General features: G+C 45.7%; 1 protein-coding gene and 1 long non-coding RNA gene across 48 annotated transcripts in view; one reads left to right on the top strand and one right to left on the bottom strand.

Moving 5' to 3' along the window:
• Nucleotides 1–17,705, bottom strand: part of NRXN3 (neurexin 3) — a 1,829,497-nt gene that overhangs the window by 1,066,781 nt on the left and 745,011 nt on the right. The window lies entirely within an intron of this gene.
• LOC128323001 (uncharacterized) overlaps nucleotides 1–17,705 on the top strand; it is a 76,156-nt gene that overhangs the window by 27,488 nt on the left and 30,963 nt on the right. For both annotated transcript variants that reach the window (XR_008306140.1, XR_008306141.1), the window contains exon 3: nucleotides 8,982–9,075. This is a non-coding gene — a long non-coding RNA (uncharacterized LOC128323001). The remainder of the gene's footprint in view (nucleotides 1–8,981; nucleotides 9,076–17,705) is intronic.

Raw genomic sequence — 17,705 nt, forward strand, 5'->3', positions numbered from 1 at the left:
TTATGTTTTATTTTATGCTGGTCAAAACCCGAAATAAAGATATGGATTGATTGGTTTAGTAAGCTTGGCTGGGACCTTCTACAGCAGGCGTGGAGTTTTTACAGCGCTTTCATTACAGAGCCATCAAATAGCCTCCGATAAAGGGAATGGGACAGTATATACCTCATTTTAATCCATCACTGTGAAATGCTACACTGCTGTTTTTTTATAGCATGCTACATGGCAGAATTTCACAAAGTCAGATTTAGGCCTGACTGGCCCCTATGCGGCAGTGAAGGTTCTGTATTGGGGTAGCCTTGACACAATAGGGGAGGTTCATTCCTGGGCAGATGGAGCCCAATTATCAGCCCAGATGAGAGGACTTACAATCAAAGCTTTATTTACTCTTAAGTGGTAAAGGTGCTGCTCGACTAATGTCAAAGAGCAGGACACCGGACCATTACAGAAGGCAACACATTTATAGTCACAAGTATTCTTCAAAATGCAGCTGCATAGCAATCTCATCATCATAACTGGCCAAGGTTAGGGAACATGTGCAGACTGCCAGCCAGTTCGTTTCAGCCTTATCTTTCAGTGGGTTACTTTGACTTTAAGAGAATGAAAAGTACCAGTAAACAGTTTCAAGGACTACTGACAAGGCTCTTCTCGCAAAGCCTGGAGCTTAGTTAAACATGATGGCATTGCTTATGTCAAGCTGTGCACTTCTATATCTAATTTGCCATACATCAAAGGTATGATGTAACTTGAACGCAAGTACAACAGTCACCTGAGAAAATACCCCAGTTCCCCGGCAAACAGAGCGTCGTGTTAATATTTCTCCCTTTCCTAACAGTAAGGCACCAGAGTAAATTAAGAGCAGGCAAGTCTGACATCATTCATTTTCTCCACAAAGTCCTCATGTGTGGAGGCTGGCCACGCAAATCGCTTCCACCAGCTGAGAGGAAGAGCCAATCCTTCTGCCGCAGCGGGTCCTGGGCAGCACACCGCTGCTTTCAGGTACAGTGGGAGGAGAGGTAAGCACCTACTAGTTTACAGTTAAAGGTGTCTCCCCCAGCCTCCCCCCGGCGGCGCCCGCACCAACCACCACTGCCCACAGGGGAGAAAGCAGGAGGAGATACAAAGCTACTGCTTTTGGCAGCAGTTACATAATTTCTATAATATTTAGTTTCATCCTGATAAGGACATATACACATATTTGTGGATGTCAATGCCTGTTGAAGGCAACAAGCGAAAGACAGAATATACATTAAGGGGAAACAAATTTGTTTGAAAAATCAAAACCCTGAAATTTCAAACATTAACCTCAATGTTTGATTGTTTTGGTCATTTCTTTACAAAGTATTTCTGGATTAGTTAAACTAACAAGGCAAGTTATGCAGAAGCCAGCATTTGCCAAATGCATGTCCACTGTCAAGTACTGATACTGATCACTGTTGCGTGTCAGTGGTCAAATGCTGCCCAATATGCTGAACATTTTTGAATATCCATTACCAAATACCGTCAAATGCATAAATCCATTCAGTGGTATTAAGTACAACTGAATGTGCAAATACTCAGTTCCGTTCACTGTGCCAATATCAAGTAATGCCACTTATCAGAATAAGACCAAATATAAAATCCTGACATAAAATACCAAACCAGTAGATGTAAAACACTGATGTCACATATAGAATATTCAAAGATTATCTGATTAATATTCTACATCAAAATTAATATGGACATTTCTGGAGAATCTGTAGGGGCAAATGAATTACAGATCTATTCCCCTGTGAGAGATTAACATACGAATGCCAACTTCGATATGTCATGGGCCAGGTTTATACAGGAGAACCTCCGTATTTGTATGGGTTCTGTTCTCTGCTGCTACCACATATACAGAAGCCATGGATACAGAGGCATTGGGGCAACAGGATCGTGGGGGTTAGGTTCCGAAAGGTGGGGAAATGTTCCAAAAATGGGGGAAATGGCCATAAAAATACAGGGGGGAGTGGCCTACTGTGATCCATGGGTCACCAGCAGCACACAATGCCCCCAATAGCAAAACATCGGCTGAAAATCAGCCAAAACCCATGGAGGTTTTTTTGCCTTTTTCTGCAAAAGGAGCCATTTTGAGGCTTCTGGTCTCAAAATGGCAGCTGGAAATGATCTCTGAGGTCATCTACAGCCACCCCCAACTTGCAGATACATGAAAATCAATGCCTTAGTTGCCAATTTTTTTCACATATACCGAGGTCGAGTGCTAATTCCCCAACTGTGGATACATGAAACTGTGGTATTGGAGACTGTGATTAACTAGGTTCTCTTGTACTAAAAATTTGACTCCGCAACAATGTTTGCACTCACTCTGAAATAAATGACATACCCTGTGTTCACTCTACAGTGATGTGAGATTTATTAGAAAAAATGAATTGTAGTTTTATTGTTATTAATTACATGAGGAATGGCTGGTATATGCCTTATGAGTAGCTGGACAATAGTTAGGTTATATGTAGATTGGCACCGTCTTACTGCAGAGAAAGGTCAAATATCTTAGAGAAACTGCAGCAATTGAGTTTGAGAAAGCAACCACCATTTGCTTGCATAATAATTGCTGAATATTCCTTTACTTTCAAATGGGGGAAAAAACACAACCACTCTTGGACTATTCTGAGCTTTCATCTTGCTATATTTTGACAACATAGTTTGATAATCTCTGCTCCATGGAAATTTTATTGGAATTCCTGGAACTAACTCAAGCCTACCCAAAAGTCTCCTGCTCCTGCAAGTGATTTCACCCATTCTGCCTTCTTGCCTGCTACCCCTATCACTCGATCCCAAAAGAAATGAGGAGAGTTCCCTTTTCTTTTCAAAACCCTCTTAGGTTTGCAGAGTCAGCTGCTCTGTAAAACCTTTGTGTCCAGCTTTTGGGAGGAGACATTCTCCAAAGGGACCTTTCTGCTTTCTCACAGTGAATTATAGGCATGGTTTTTGCCTCCGAATTGGGGAAGGAAAGATGTTTATTCACTCCCCTCCTTCACCTATCAATGGGAGCCAAAAGCCTGAGCTCCTCTCCGGGAGACTGTCAGGCCCACAAACCCCGTCCTGACTGATCTGCTCATCCTTGGCAGCCTCTGCTTTAAATAAAGCCCTGCATCTCAGACACTCCTCCCCACTTTCAGCCGGCTCCGTGTTCCATGGCCAGACATGTGTCCTGGACACCCAATCCTTGGCCTCCAAAGGGGGCCCATTCCCCAGCTCCACTCCCTGCCTTATCATTCCTCCAGATGCTTGCAGCTGTGGAACTGCTACCCTGGCTATTTCCTCTCCACCAATCTGCTGTCTCTTGGGCAACCTTTACCCATCCCCAGCAGCTGTTACATGTCTCTCCGAATCCTCTCTGGTTTCTGAGAGGTAATTGCTAGGGCCCCCGAGGTAATTGTCTAGAAGCCCCCAGTTTCTCTCGGCACTCTACTGGATGGCTGGGCACACCTCCCTGTCTCAGGGAGGAGGGGAGGAAGCCCCAACACTTTGGTTTAACATCTTAGCCTTCACCCCCATCTAGCTTCTGTTTTACTCTTCCCTCTCATTTTCTTCCCTCCTCTCACTGTCCCTTCCCATGGCTGAAATGTAGTTTAAACTAAAATTTAGGATGGAGCCTTAGCTCAGTGCCAGAGCATCTGCTTTGCATGCAGAAGGTCCCAGGTTCAACCCCTCGCAGCATCTCTAGGCAGGGCTAGGGAAGACCTCTGCCTGGAATCTTGGAAACCCACTGCCAGGCAGTGTAGACAATACTGAGGGGCATAGGTGCATAGGCGTAGGGTCTGACTTGGTATGAGGCCGCTTCCTATGTTCCTGTTGTGTGCTCCTTTGGGCAAAGACCTGTCTTTCTTCCTAACATGTCTTTGCAAAGTGCCATGCATACTAGTGGCAGTACAGAAATAAGGAATAACAACTTCCAGAAATATATGTTTAGGACCCTCACCGCTTATTAAGATCTTCTGGAGAGGTCTGCCTGCAGCTGCCCGCAGCTCATCTGGTGGCGTCTCAAGGCCGGGCCTTTTCTATAGCCACCCCAAGGCTTTGGAACAAACTCCCTGTTGTTGTAAGAGCTTCCCCATCTCTAGCACATTTTAAAAGAGAGCTCGAGCCGTTGACTAGCTGTAAGAAGATTTCTGTTTTTGTTCTGCTGTCTTAAATTGTTTTTAAAATTTTATATGTTTTAATCTGGTCTTAATTCTGGTTTTATTGTTTGCTTTGTAAACCACCACGAGACATTGGTATGTGTCGGTATAAGCATGCAATGAATGAATGAATGTTACAGACATATATGTTTGGGACTGATGCACATATTATGTTTGGTCTGCTTAATAACTATCAGGGACACAGAAATCAGGCTATATCCAAAATTCACTAGTACAGTGGTTCCAACCCTGGCGGCCTCCTTATGTTGCTGAACTACAACTCCCATTATCCACAGCCACAATAAATGGAAGCTGGGGCTGATGGGAGTTGTAGTTCAGCAACATCCTAATTGGCTCTTCATCCCACCTCCACAGGAATGAGGGGCCTATTAGGATGATCCGCCTGAGAAGGTTATTGGATCCAATAGGATTCCAAGAAGCCTTGGAAGGATTTAATGCTGGCTCTGCCAGTGATCCTGTTGATGCTCTGGTGGAGACTTGGAACAGCAAACTCAATAGGGCAGTAGACATGATTGCTCCTAAGTGTCCTCTCTGACCCGCTTCAAAACTGGCCCCTTGGAATATGGAAAAACTACAGGGGCTGAAGCGGCAAGGTAGATGACTGGAAATCAAGTGGAGAAAGACTTGACTCAAATCCAACAGATTACAACATAGAGTGCATTTGAAGATCTATGCTCAGGAAATACGTGCGGCAAAGGAGCGATCCTTTTTTGCACATATTGAATCGGCAGGCTCACATCCAGCTGAGTTGTTTAAGGTTGTGAAAGGGCTAATACATACCCCTCCTCCCTTGAATCAGAATTTGGAACCATCAATTTACTCGCTATAACGTTTTGAATGATTTGTGTGTGGATAATATATCTCATATTTGGGCCGAATAAGACTCAGACCCCACAATTACTGCAGTGTCTGATGCGGAAGTGTCCAGCAACTCCTCTTATGTGGTTAGGCAGGATCAGTTTCAGTTTGTGACTCACGAGGATGTGAACAAGCTGCTTGGAGCAATGCGGCCTATCACCTGTTCTCTTGACCGTTGCCCGACATGGCTTATACTGTCTGGCCGGGGGTGTGGTAGAAGGCCTGGTAGATATTAGAGATGCTTCTCTGAGGGAGGGCAGGATGCCTCCTTGTCTTAAAGAGGCAATCATTAGACCGCTTCTGAAGAAGCCTGCATTGAATCCCTCAGAGTTAAGCAACTATAGGCCTGTCTCCAACCTTCCTTGCAAGGGAATTGAGAGGGTGGCGGCCTTCCAGCTCCAGACAGTCTTGGAGGAAATTGATTATCTAGATCCATTTCAAACTGGTTCTCGGGTGGGCTATGGGGTCGGACTGATGGATGATCTCCAATTAGGAATTGATGGAGGGAGTGTGATTCTGTTGGTCCTTTTGGATCTCTCAGCGGCTTTCGATACTATCAACCATAGTATCCTTCTGGAGTATCTGAGGGGGTTGGGGGTGGGAGTCACTGCTTTGCAGTGGTTCCACTCCTATCACTTGGGCATATTCCAGATGGTGTCCCTTGGAGACTGCTGCTTTTCAAAATCTGAACTTTTGCATGCTGTCCACAAAGGCTCCCTACTGTCTCTAATGCTTGTTGACATCCTCATGAAACCACTGAGAGAGATCATCAGGAGGTTTGGTGCAGGATGTCATCAGTATTCTGATGACATCCACATTTATTTCTTCATGTCAACATCATCAGGAGAAGACATAACCTCCCTAAATGCTTTCCTGGAGGGAGTGATGGGCTGGATGAGAGATAAACTGAGACTGAATCCAAATAAGACAGAGATACTTATTGTGCAGGGTCAGAACTAGGGAGACTATTTTGATCTGCTTGTTATGGATGGGGTCACACTCCCCCAGAAGGAACAGGTACACAATTTGGGAATGCTTCTGGATCCAAACCTCTCCCTGTTGCCCCAGGTTGTGGTGGTGGCCAGAGATGCTTTCTATCAGCTTCGGATGATGCACCAGCTGCATCCATTTCTTGAGATAAATGACCTCAGAACAATGGTACATCTGCTGGTAACCTCCAGACTTGACTACTACAATGCACTCTATGTGGGGCTACCTTTGTACGTAGTCCAGAAACTGCAGTTGGTACAGAATGTGGCAGTCAGGTTGGTCTCTCAGTCATCTCAGAGAGACCATATTACTCCTACACTAAAAGAACTACACTGGCTGCTGCTATAACCTATAACCTACACAGCTCCATCCCTGTGTATTTCATCTTCTTTGCCATGAACCCCATCGATAATTGAGATCATCTGGAGAGGTCTGTCTGCAGTTGCCACCAGCTCGTCTTGATAATAATATAAAGATTATCCTAGACCTGTATAATGAATGGGAGACCAGAAGTGTGAGCACTGTAAGATTTCCCCCTCAGGGGATGGAGCTGCTCTTGGAAAAGCAGAATGTTTCAAGTTCCCTCCCTGGCATCTCCAAGATAGGGCTGAGAGAGATTCCTGCCTGCAACCTTGGAGAAGCCACTGCCAGTCTGTGAAGGCAATACTGAGCCAGATAGACCAATGGTCTGACTCAGTATATGGCAGCTTCCTAAATTCCTATTCTATCTGTGAAAATTCCATGGCATCATATCAGCTCAGCCAGTGGGTACCAAAGGCTTCACTGCCACTGCTACAAAATCATTTTGTGCATTGCCATAATGATACTAAACAGCACATGGCCATATGACTAATGACTAACACATCTTGTGCGTAAATGTAGGTTGAGTTGAATTAGGTTTGCAAGAATGACCACAAATCAAGGATTTGAATTTGCAAAATGACACAGCTGTGTTTGGTTTTAAAACTGTAATTGGCAAGGAAGAAAGATGAGAAATACACACAACTGTAGTAATCTTGTCATTTCAATAAAATGTCAGCAGAGTCTGAACATTCAGTACCAAAGCAATGTGTTAATTGAACTGAAGGTCAAAGTGAGAATTAATGACTGGAGAAAATTAAGCAAAGAGCTGCAGCAATAGGACATTCTAGAACAGCTGTCACAAGGAACAACCAAAAGAGCAGGTTAGAAAAAGAAGATGAAGGGGACATGTGGGCTAGATTTTACAAAAAAAGGTGCCAGAAAAGAAAGAAAAAGAAGGAGAACAAGTGTTCATTATGGAGTGTGTAGCAGTATTCTAGTTGCATGAGAATCAAAGGTTTTAGATTAGTAGGGAGGACAGAGTTACATAAGACGTAACTCCTCAACCTACAATTTGTCAGTGGAATAAGTTGCCTAGTGAACTTGTAGAAGCAAAAGGCTTTCAAGAAATACAGGTTGAGAATACCTTATCCAGATATCCAGAATCTGGAATGCTTCAAAATCTGGACACCACACCGTAATGAAAGCAAAAAACAAAACACCTCAGCTCACTCACTTGCAGATTCTCAATTTTGCTGCTTTTAAACATGCAGTCAAAACTTACTTATTTCAGAAGGCTGTTAATGACAGGGGGGTTGTCTGTAATTCTCTCCAGTTGTGGCTCTGTTTTTATTGTGAAGTTTTAAATGTTTTTTATGTTCTCGCTTTGGCGCTAGAGGAAAAAGGGAAAGCCCCCCTCCTCCAATCCCTGATCAGTTTGGTGCCTGCTCTGTTGGCATCTGTTTTGGCATTCTGTTGGTACCTGCTCTGTTTTGTAAAGGTACAGTACAGGGTAATGTCGAAAATATCAAAAAGGCCTGCTGATACCCCTATGGGTAACAGTGATAATAAAAAGAGGAAGCACTTTACACTTTAAATAAAACCTAAAAAAAATAAAATACAGTAACCTTTCGTGTTTAGACTAGGATCCCATGCCCAAGATATCTCATTATGTAAATATTCCAAAATTCGGAAAAATCCGAAATCCGGAACACTTCTGGTCCTAAGCAGTCCGGATAAGGGATGCTCAACCTGTATGGGGATAGGAAACATAACCATAATAAAGAAGAGAACATCGAACTGGGCTATTAGAGTATCCCTATGCACAATGGTCCTCTTGTACAACAATGCAAGAACAGGAAGAAAAGGGGAGTGGTATGAGTGGTGTTGTTGTGTACCTGCGTTGGGGAGGATGCATAATGGAATGGACACGTGTTCCACAGACGAGCTGCCAAGTGGGGCCAGTGGCAGGGGAGTGGGGAGCTGCAGTGCACCGGACCTGCTGGGTCGCTGCAGCCCTCCACCAGCCTACCACACCCCCTTCACAGCCCTGCTTGGCCATTCACCCATCACCACCCTCACACCAGCTTTGCCATTCACAACATGGTCTGTGTCACTGCTGTAGCACCTGTTCTTGTAGGGATGGGGGGGAGAAGTGGGCTGGCCAGCCAGCCCACCAGCCAGTAGCCCCAGGTGGAGGGGGGAAGAAGCGGGCCGGGCGGGGAGAAAAGGGGGCCAGCCAGGTAGCGGAGGTGCAGTTGCTCTGCGCCCAGCCCAACTAGTAAATCCTTACTCCACCATCTCCTCAGCCACCCTCTCCTCTGCTTTCTGTTTCCCAATGGAGAAATGAATCCTCCCCACCCTGCAGCCAAGAAAGACAGAGGTTAAGCAAATGGGCAGAGGTGGCAGATGGCATAAATGCACACTCTCTTTCTGGATGGCACGGTAGAGAGCATTTTAGTCACTGGCACTACCCACAGAGAGAGAATGTGAGCTGCCACTTCTGACTCTGTCCCAGTGTCACACAAGGAACTAGGAGGAGTGATGTGGAAAGAAGAGGGCAAGCCTGAACTACAGGAACTTGGAGAGCTCCAGGGGAATAACTTGAGAGGTTAATGTCCTAGCTTCAACTGAGCCATTTTATATCTCCAGGTCCTGACTATCCCTCTTGGGCTTCACCTCACCGCTCCTGGAAGAAACAGTCCTGGGACTTGGAACCAAGCACTCCTCCACCTCTCAGACAATTGTAAGTGACCAAATACTCATGCAGCTAATGATTGCACACCAAGGATCTTGTGAGTACAGAAAAATGTCCATGCCTGCAAATTTCCATGCAACTAATGTAACATGGTTTGACCTTAGCTGAGCAAAACGATGAAGATTACTTTTTATTCTTCTAAAGATACAACAGGTGTTTTGAAACTCGAGGATGGCTTGAATGCTGTGCTGTGATCATCACAAAGTTCTAACAGACAAGTTTACACAGACAAGTGTTTCTCAAAAAAAGAAATGGGGATGGATGGAGGTAGAATCAGGGCCAGATCTGTGCACAGGGACTCTGAACACAAACAGTTCCTCGGTCTCTTGTGTTTACAGGTGATATGTTATTGATAAGCCTGCACAATAAGTATGGTGAGAACTGATGACATTCAGAGGACACTGCCAGTGGAGGAAGCAAGCACTGTGCTAATTACGAATTTGAAAATCGGGCATGCAAAGTTAGCACGTCTCATCTGTATTATATTGAGAAGGGCATTTATCTCTGCAGTTTGGATGATATGATCTTGTGTATATAATAACTCATATTTCCGAAATCATAACCCAGAAAGATACAGAAGGATGTGACAACAGAATAGTGGGCTATATTAGAAAGGGAATGGTAGAGGAGGAAAAGTGAATATAGGCTAAAGTGCTTGGAGAAGTTCAGCTCAATACTTATGTATTTATTTCATTTATATCCTACTCTTCCTCTAAGGAGATCAGAGAATGGTGTACAGATGTTTATGTTTGTCCCCACAAAAACCGTGTGGGGTAGGTTAGGCTGACACACAAGTGACTCACCCAGAGTCACCCAGTGAGTTTCATGAGGTGGCATCTCCAAGATAGGGCTGAGAGAGATTCCTGCCTGCAACCTTGGAGAAGCCACTGCCAGTCTGTGTAGACAATATTGAGCTAGATGGGACTATGGTCTGACTCAGTATATGGCAGCTATGTTCCTATGAATGGGGATTTGAACTCTGGTCCTTCCCCATCCTGACTCACCAGGGAAGCTGGCAGTTAGGTCCAAGCAATACTGAATTTTATTTTAAGAGAGGAAATAGCCCTGACTAAAAAGAAATGGTTGTTTGGCTACTTTTGGAAGAACCTTCTCTGGACCCACACAAGCTAAATAACTATCATCTGGTTGTCCACATTCCATTTTTGGGAACTGGAGTGGGTGTGGGCCACGAAACTCCAGGCATTCCTTGGTGACACTGATTATCTGACTCATTCCTTCTTGTTTCCACCCCAGTTTTGGCAGGGCAACAGCCTTGTTCACCCTCATGATCTGTGCTTGGAAGATAGGAGAATGAGACCCTGTTGAATTCCCTGGACCTCTTGGGAGCTTTTGATCTCAGTGGTCATGATCTCTTTCTAGATTGCCTCTCTTTTAGGAACTGGGGGCACTGTTTTGTGATGGCTCAGATTCTACCTGGCAGGTAGATTCCAGAAGGTAGTTCTAAGAGACTTCTGCACCTTCACTTCACGGGGGGGACCACAGGGTTCTATCATGTGTCCAATGCTCTTTTTTCTAGCTCATGAAAGCATTGGGGGTGGTTGCTCAGATATATATGGAATGTCATGAGTATGCTGATGACAGCCAGTTCTATTGCTATTCTATTACTGTTCCTTTTCTTCCTTCCAGGTGAGGCAGTGGAAACCTTAACAGATACCTGGAGACAGTAATAGGCTAGATGAGAACTAATAAATACTTAGTCCATACAAGACAGAAATGTTGTGGGGGCGGGGGGTGGTTAAATATGGAAGAGATATTTCCCCTTTTTTTGGTATGGCTGCATCCCCTTAAAATATCAGGTTTATAGTTTGGGGGCATTTTTTGACCTGCCTTTGTATGGGGAGGCTCAGATACCATCCATGACCAGGAATGCCTTGCATCAGCTTTTGTTTGGTATACTAGCCACATCTCCTTCTGGATAGGGATGACTTAACAACCATCTACAATTTATTTATTCATTCATTCATTCATTTTTACATTATTCGTTTATTTGTACATTAAGGCCAAGGCTTCTCAAAAGTGGTTAATATACAAAAACAAACAAACAAACAAACAACAACAACAACAACAACAGAACAAACAGGTTTCTGGCTGGGGCTATCAGTGGTTCTTAAAGCTGTAGCAGCCTTTAGAGAAAATAAGCCTCAGGAAAATAGTCCCTAGAAGGAACCAGATAAGAAATGGACAGTCACATGAGGTGATTCTTCTCCTCCACCGAGTCATAAAATGGCCCCTAGCTGCTGTCTTCTGTACAGCACCCCCCCCCTTTAAAAAAACAATCAATATATTATCAATACCCAGGTTAGATTACTGTAATGCACTCTAGGTGGTCGTGCCCTTTGGCCTGCTTCATGATTCGGAAGTGCAATGCTATCTAGAAGCCTTTTGGACCCATTTCTGTCCCCACAGTTTCACACAGACTGCACAATAGGGCTGAAAACTATTCCTTCAAAATTCAGTTGCCAAATCTCATCCCAGAGCAAATCCACTCTTTCACTAATCATTATTTATCACACACAAAAGCCAGCTGAAACAACTCCCACATGGTTGATCACCTACACAGCCATCTTAATAAGTAGTTCAAGTCATCTCAGGCTTTTTTTCTTTGTGGGATGTTATGGAGTATTTACACTCTTGGAAGTGTCTGAAAGTGATGTAAAAATGTTCCACACCAGGAAGAAATAGCACACAATGCTACAACAGCAGCATGAGTAAAGCACCACACAGAGGTTGTTTCAGGCAGCATTGTGTCTTAAAAGTAATGTGTAGACAGGCTGTTTTCTGCCCAGTAAGAGCAAAACCATGACTCTGGGTAACTGAGATTGCAAGTTTTGCATAGCTGAATATAGGAGTTTTTATTTTGTATAAATAATTATGAGTTATAATTATTTTCATAAGGTGTTAAATTGTGAGGCTCTTCACATGTGCATGCAAAACCAGGCTAAGGAAGTCCAGCCCTGTTTTGCATGTGTGTGTGAACTGCCAGGATCGGGCCTGATCACGGTGGCAAACCCACCTGTGAAGGCACCCCTCAAAATGGGGTTAGGAGAGCAAGAGCAATCCTAGCCCCATTCTGGCAATCCTGTCAGCCATGGCTGGCACACTTGTGGGGTGTGTGTGTGTGTGGTGCATGATTGGAGCGCCCGGGAGTGGGGCAACACGCAGCGGTGCTTCCCTGCACCCCGACCCCCAGAACCAAAAGATGCATTGAACTTAGCCTTAAGGCTGGAGGCAGGGGTGAATAAGGTGGAGACCAGAGTTTGTTTGGCAGTCCTCAAGTACTGGCTAAAGCTAACATTTCAACCAAGTGGATTGGCCCCTCTAGTTCTGGAGGATCAGACCCACTATAAATGGTTACCCAAGTTAATGGGGAAACTTCAGATGGTCAGACTCTCTTCTGAATAGCTGGGGGGGGCTAAGTTGAGCAGCCCTGGTGTAGACAATACTGAGCTAGATGGACCTATGGCCTTGACTCTATATATGGCAGCTTCCTATGTTCCTATAATATGACATGTCTAACCCATTGGAGAGCCTTCAACTTAGCTCGTTATAATGTTTTGCCATCAGCTTGGTTGGATTGGAGATATAAAAATATATCCTATCACCTGCACAAGTGTTCTTGCGGATCAGACAAAGTTGAAAATTTGGCTCATATTTTACTTCATTGTACATTGTATAGCACTCCACGTAACAAATCGATGATTTTACCCCTTTTAGAAAACTAATGGGGAAAACCAACAGACTTTCATGTAACATATTGGGACCATTCTCACAATCAACAAAAATCAGGCTAGGCGAGCCCGGTGGTTTACGAGCGGGTAACCCACTCAAGTAGCCCTCCCTAAAGCCCCGAGTGAGTGCTCCACAAATCCAGGCTTTCTGATTGTGAGTACTCACGAGGAGACCCGCGGAGGGTAGGCGAAAAGCCGCCTCCCGGCTCCGGGGGTCTTGCCAGCATGCGGAAGCCAATTGGCCCCCGCTCCCCCCAGCCCCCGCCGGCTCTGTCACAGAGCCGGTAATCGTGTGGGAGGCCGATATGGCCGCCCAGGGCTCCTGCAGCGATCTTCTGCGGAGAGAGCGGGCTTAGCATCCGCAAAAGTGAGTCTCACTGATCGTGAGACCCGCCTCATCTTCTTTTTTTTATTATTTATTTACCACCCAAAATGCAAGTCCCCTCCCTTGTTTTGCAGTCAAGATGGTATTTGTTACCTCTTGTGTTGCTAAATTTTGTTCCTTGGTATACAAGATTTGTCAAGCAATGGCGAAGGCTCCCCCTATCATTTAGGTAAGGTTACGTCCCTGATTTGGGCAAACATCTACCTACACATAACTGTGATATCTGACAGACTGTATCAACTGCATTCAACATTAATTTTGTACTTGAATGCTGAAATCTGATCAAGTACCATAATAAAGATATTGATGGATATGATGCAATAGGGTTTTTTCCTCTGTACATATTACTAAGATTGCTGTGATTAAATGAAAACAGGCCACTCAACTTTTTGCTGTACAGTAGTATGACTAAGTGGCTAGCTAGAATTGCTCAATAAGCATGGAAAGTTACAAAAAGCAATTCTGAATGTAACCATGGTGCAAGAGAGTGGAGGTCAGGAGGCAAACAAACTTTGGCAGTGTCCAGTGTTGTGTAACCTGCAACTTCATTAGGGAGCTCATTAGGGAGCAAGAGTTAAACCACAGCTGGAAGCCTTGTGTCCTGAGTTTGTGCTTAGCTAGAAAGGGTCCTGAAGGCTGATATGGAGGGAAAAGAGGAGGAGGAGGAGGAGGAGGAGGAGGAGGAGGAGGAGGAGGAGGAGGAGGAGGAGGAGGAGGAGGAGGAGGAGAGAAAGAGAGAAGCTGTCCTATTCAACCCCAACACAGCATTCCTCCAGCGGCTGTTGCTGGTGCCTACCTCACATGGCTTTTGTTGGTTTTAGATTGTGAGTCCTTTAAGGACAGGGCACCATTTTCTTCTCATTATTATTTTCTATGTATTTATCTTCTATGTGTATGTTCTATGTTAATATTTCAGAATGTTTTTATTGAAATGCAGTAAATAAATAATAAATAAATAAAGGCCCACATGTTTGCAGCCGTAGGAGGGTAGGAGAAGGGTTACATTCTTGAAAGGAGGCTACAGCGTAATTACAGAGACGGCTTCTTCTGCAGCCAATCACATGTGCAGGGAGAGCGATTTTCACTGCTCTCTCATCCCTCCAAAAGTACTTTTAGGCTTTCAGAAATGTGTCTTTGAAGACTGTGATCCTCAGGAATGTATCTTTGGAATCCAAAAGGCCTTTTGCAAGCAGGGGAGAGCAGCAAAAATCCCTCCTCTTCCATGTGTGCTCAGCTGTGAAAAAAGCCTTCTCTGAAACTATTCAGTAACCTCCTTCCAAGGCTGTAGCCTTTCCCCTACCCTCCTACAGCTATAGAACAAGTGCAGCTTTGTATTGTATCGTATCATATCATATAATATCATATCAGGGTTTCACTTTGCATTGTGCTCTCTGGTCATACAATTTATTTATTTTATTTATTTATTTTTGCATTTTTATACCGCCTTTCGTTAAAATATAGCCCCAAGGCGGTTTACAAAAGTTAAAAACATACAATAAAAACACAATAAAAACAACATGCTAAGAGTATAAAAACATATAAAAACAGGCATAAAACAATACAAGAAATAAAAACACCCAGAAGCAGCAGTAAAAACGATTATGTAAAAGCCTGGGTAAAAAGCCAAGTCTTTACAAGCTTTCTAAAAGCCATGATGGAGTCCGAGGAGCGAATGACCACTGGGAGAGCATTCCAGAGTCTGGGGGCAGCAACAGAGAAGGCCCTGTCCCGAGTGCACGACAGCCGGGCCTCTCTCATTGTCGGCACCCGGAGCAGGGCCCCCTCAGATGTCCTCGTCAAGCGGGCAGCAACCCTTGGGAGCAGGCGGTCCCTCAAATACCCTGGGCCCAAACCGTTTAGGGCTTTAAAGGTCAAAACCAGCACCTTGAATTGGACCCGGAAACGAACCGGTAGCCAGTGCAGTTCTTTCAAAATGGGGGTGATATGTTCCCAACGGGCAGCTCTGGATAACACCCTCGCTGCCGCGTTTTGCACTAGCTGCAGTTTCCGGATATTCTTCAAGGGCAGCCCCACGTAGAGCGCGTTACAGTAATCCAGCCGCGACGTGACTAAGGCGTGGGTAACTGTGGCCAGATCTGCCTTCTCGAGAAAGGGACGCAGCTGGCGCACCAGCCGAAGCCGTGCAAAGGCACCCCTGGCCACCGCCTCCACCTGAGCTTCCAAAAGCAGAGCCGGGTCCAGTAGTACCCCCAAGCTGCGTACTTGTTCCTTCAAGGGGAGTGCAACCCCACCCAGAACTGGTAAAATCTCCACATCCCGATTGGCTCTCCTACTGACCAACAGCACCTCCGTCTTATCCGGATTCAATTTCAGTTTGTTAGCCCACATCCAACCCATCACGGCCTCCAGTCCCCGGTTCAGGACATCCACCGCCTCCCTAGGATCAGATGACAAGGAGAGATAGAGCTGAGTGTCATCCGCATATTGCTGACAACTCAGTCCAAATCCCCGGATGACCTCTCCCAGCGGCTTCATGTAGATGTTAAACAGCATGGGGGACAAGACCGAACCCTGCGGGACCCCACAGGCCAACGGCCACGGGGCCGAGCAGTAGTCCCCCAGCACCACCTTCTGGACCCTCCCCTCAAGAAAGGACCGGAACCACTGCAACGCAGTGCCTCTGATTCCCATACTCGAGAGGCGGCCCAGAAGGATACCATGGTCGATGGTATCGAACGCCGCCGAGAGGTCCAGCAGAACCAACAGGGACGCACTCCCCCTGTCTAGTTCCCGGCGTAGGTCATCCACTAGAGCGACCAAGGCAGTCTCAGTCCCATACCCGGGGCGGAAGCCAGATTGAAAAGGGTCCAGATAATCCGTATCATCCAAGACCCTCTGCAGCTGGGACGCCACCACACGCTCCATCACCTTGCCCCAAAAGGGCAGGTTAGACACAGGTCTATAGTTGTCCAGGCTGGAGGGATCAAGGGAGGGCTTTTTTAATAAAGGTCTTACCACCACCTCCTTAAGGCACGATGGCATCCTGCCCTCCCTTAATGAAGCATTACCCATCACCTCCAGCCATCTACCTGTCCCCTCCCTGGCAGCTTTTATTAGCCATGAAGGGCAAGGGTCAAGAGCGCACGAAGTCGCCCGCACACTGCCCAGGATCTTGTCCACATCCTCAGGCCGCACCAACCGAAAAGAATCCAACACAACGGGACCAGATGGTACCAAAGGCACGTCTGCCGGAACTGCCAAAACTCTGGAGTCCAGGTCAGCACGGATGCAAGCGACTTTATCTGCAAAATGACAGGCAAACCGATCACAAAGAGCTGTAGATGGCTCCTCCCCCATTGTCCGGGGGGATGTGTGGAGCAATGTTTTCACCACACGAAACAGCTCTGTTTGCCTGCACTGAGCAGACGCAATGGAGGCGGAGAAAAAACGTTTCTTCGCCGCCCCCACCGCCACGGCGTAGTCCCTAAAATGGGTTCTAGCCCGTGTTCGATCGGATTCGTGACGACTCTTCCTCCAGCGTCGCTCCAGCCGTCGTCCGAGTTGCTTCATCGCCCTAAGCTCCGAGGAAAACCAAGGAGCGGAACGGGCTCCACTAAGCCGGAGAGGGCGCTTGGGGGCAACCGTGTCAACAGCCCGGGCCACCTCTCCATTCCAGAGATCAACCAAGGCGTCGACATGGTCACCAGCTCTGGACACTGGAAACTCCCCGAGGGCCGTCTGGAATCCAAGCGGATCCATAAGCCTCCGGGGGCGGACCATCTTAATCGGCCCACCACCCCTGCAGAGGGCATACGGAGCAGTCAAACTAAACCAATCTCACTTCTTTCAAGGATGCATCCCAAAGAGAGAGAAAAAAACCTGAAGAATGAATCCAAGAGCACCCCAGGGCTGGGACACCCCTATCTACAATGATGGGCTGCTGACAGTTCTCTTCTATACCTCCATCTGCTATAATGAACTTAGGAAACCCAATAACTGCTAGAAGGCACCACTTAATTTCTTGATCATGCTCCCCCCCCCCGCCACCTACACCACATGTCTCCAACCCTATGCAAGAATAACGAGAGAAAAATGCATATTCAGATTAGTTGTTCTTTTTGTGCCTGCAAGAGATACCTATATTGCTCTTCTCTTGTACATTTCTCTCTCCCTCTCGGTTGCTTTTAAATATTGCAGCTGGCGTGGAAAGCTGTTTGCCTGAAATAAAGTTTATTTTTGAAAACAAAGGGTTTGTGTACTTTGAACATCATGACATCTTTCTGTGAATAGCAGATCACTTTACTGCCCTATAATCTCCCTCAGCCAATGGAGCCGAAATCTATTGTGCAACCCTCCAGAGTATAATTCTACCACCTGAAAAGGACAATTCCACAATGATTTCTTCCCTTAAATGTCCTCATTACACATGCGCAAAAACATGTGCTAGCAATAAAAGTGTTTTCATACTTTAAGCAAACCCAGCTGGTTCATACAACAAAATTATATATTTCAAACTACACATT

The sequence above is a fragment of the Hemicordylus capensis genome, chromosome 1 (assembly GCF_027244095.1).
Source record: "Hemicordylus capensis ecotype Gifberg chromosome 1, rHemCap1.1.pri, whole genome shotgun sequence".
Taxonomy (NCBI): domain Eukaryota; kingdom Metazoa; phylum Chordata; class Lepidosauria; order Squamata; family Cordylidae; genus Hemicordylus; species Hemicordylus capensis.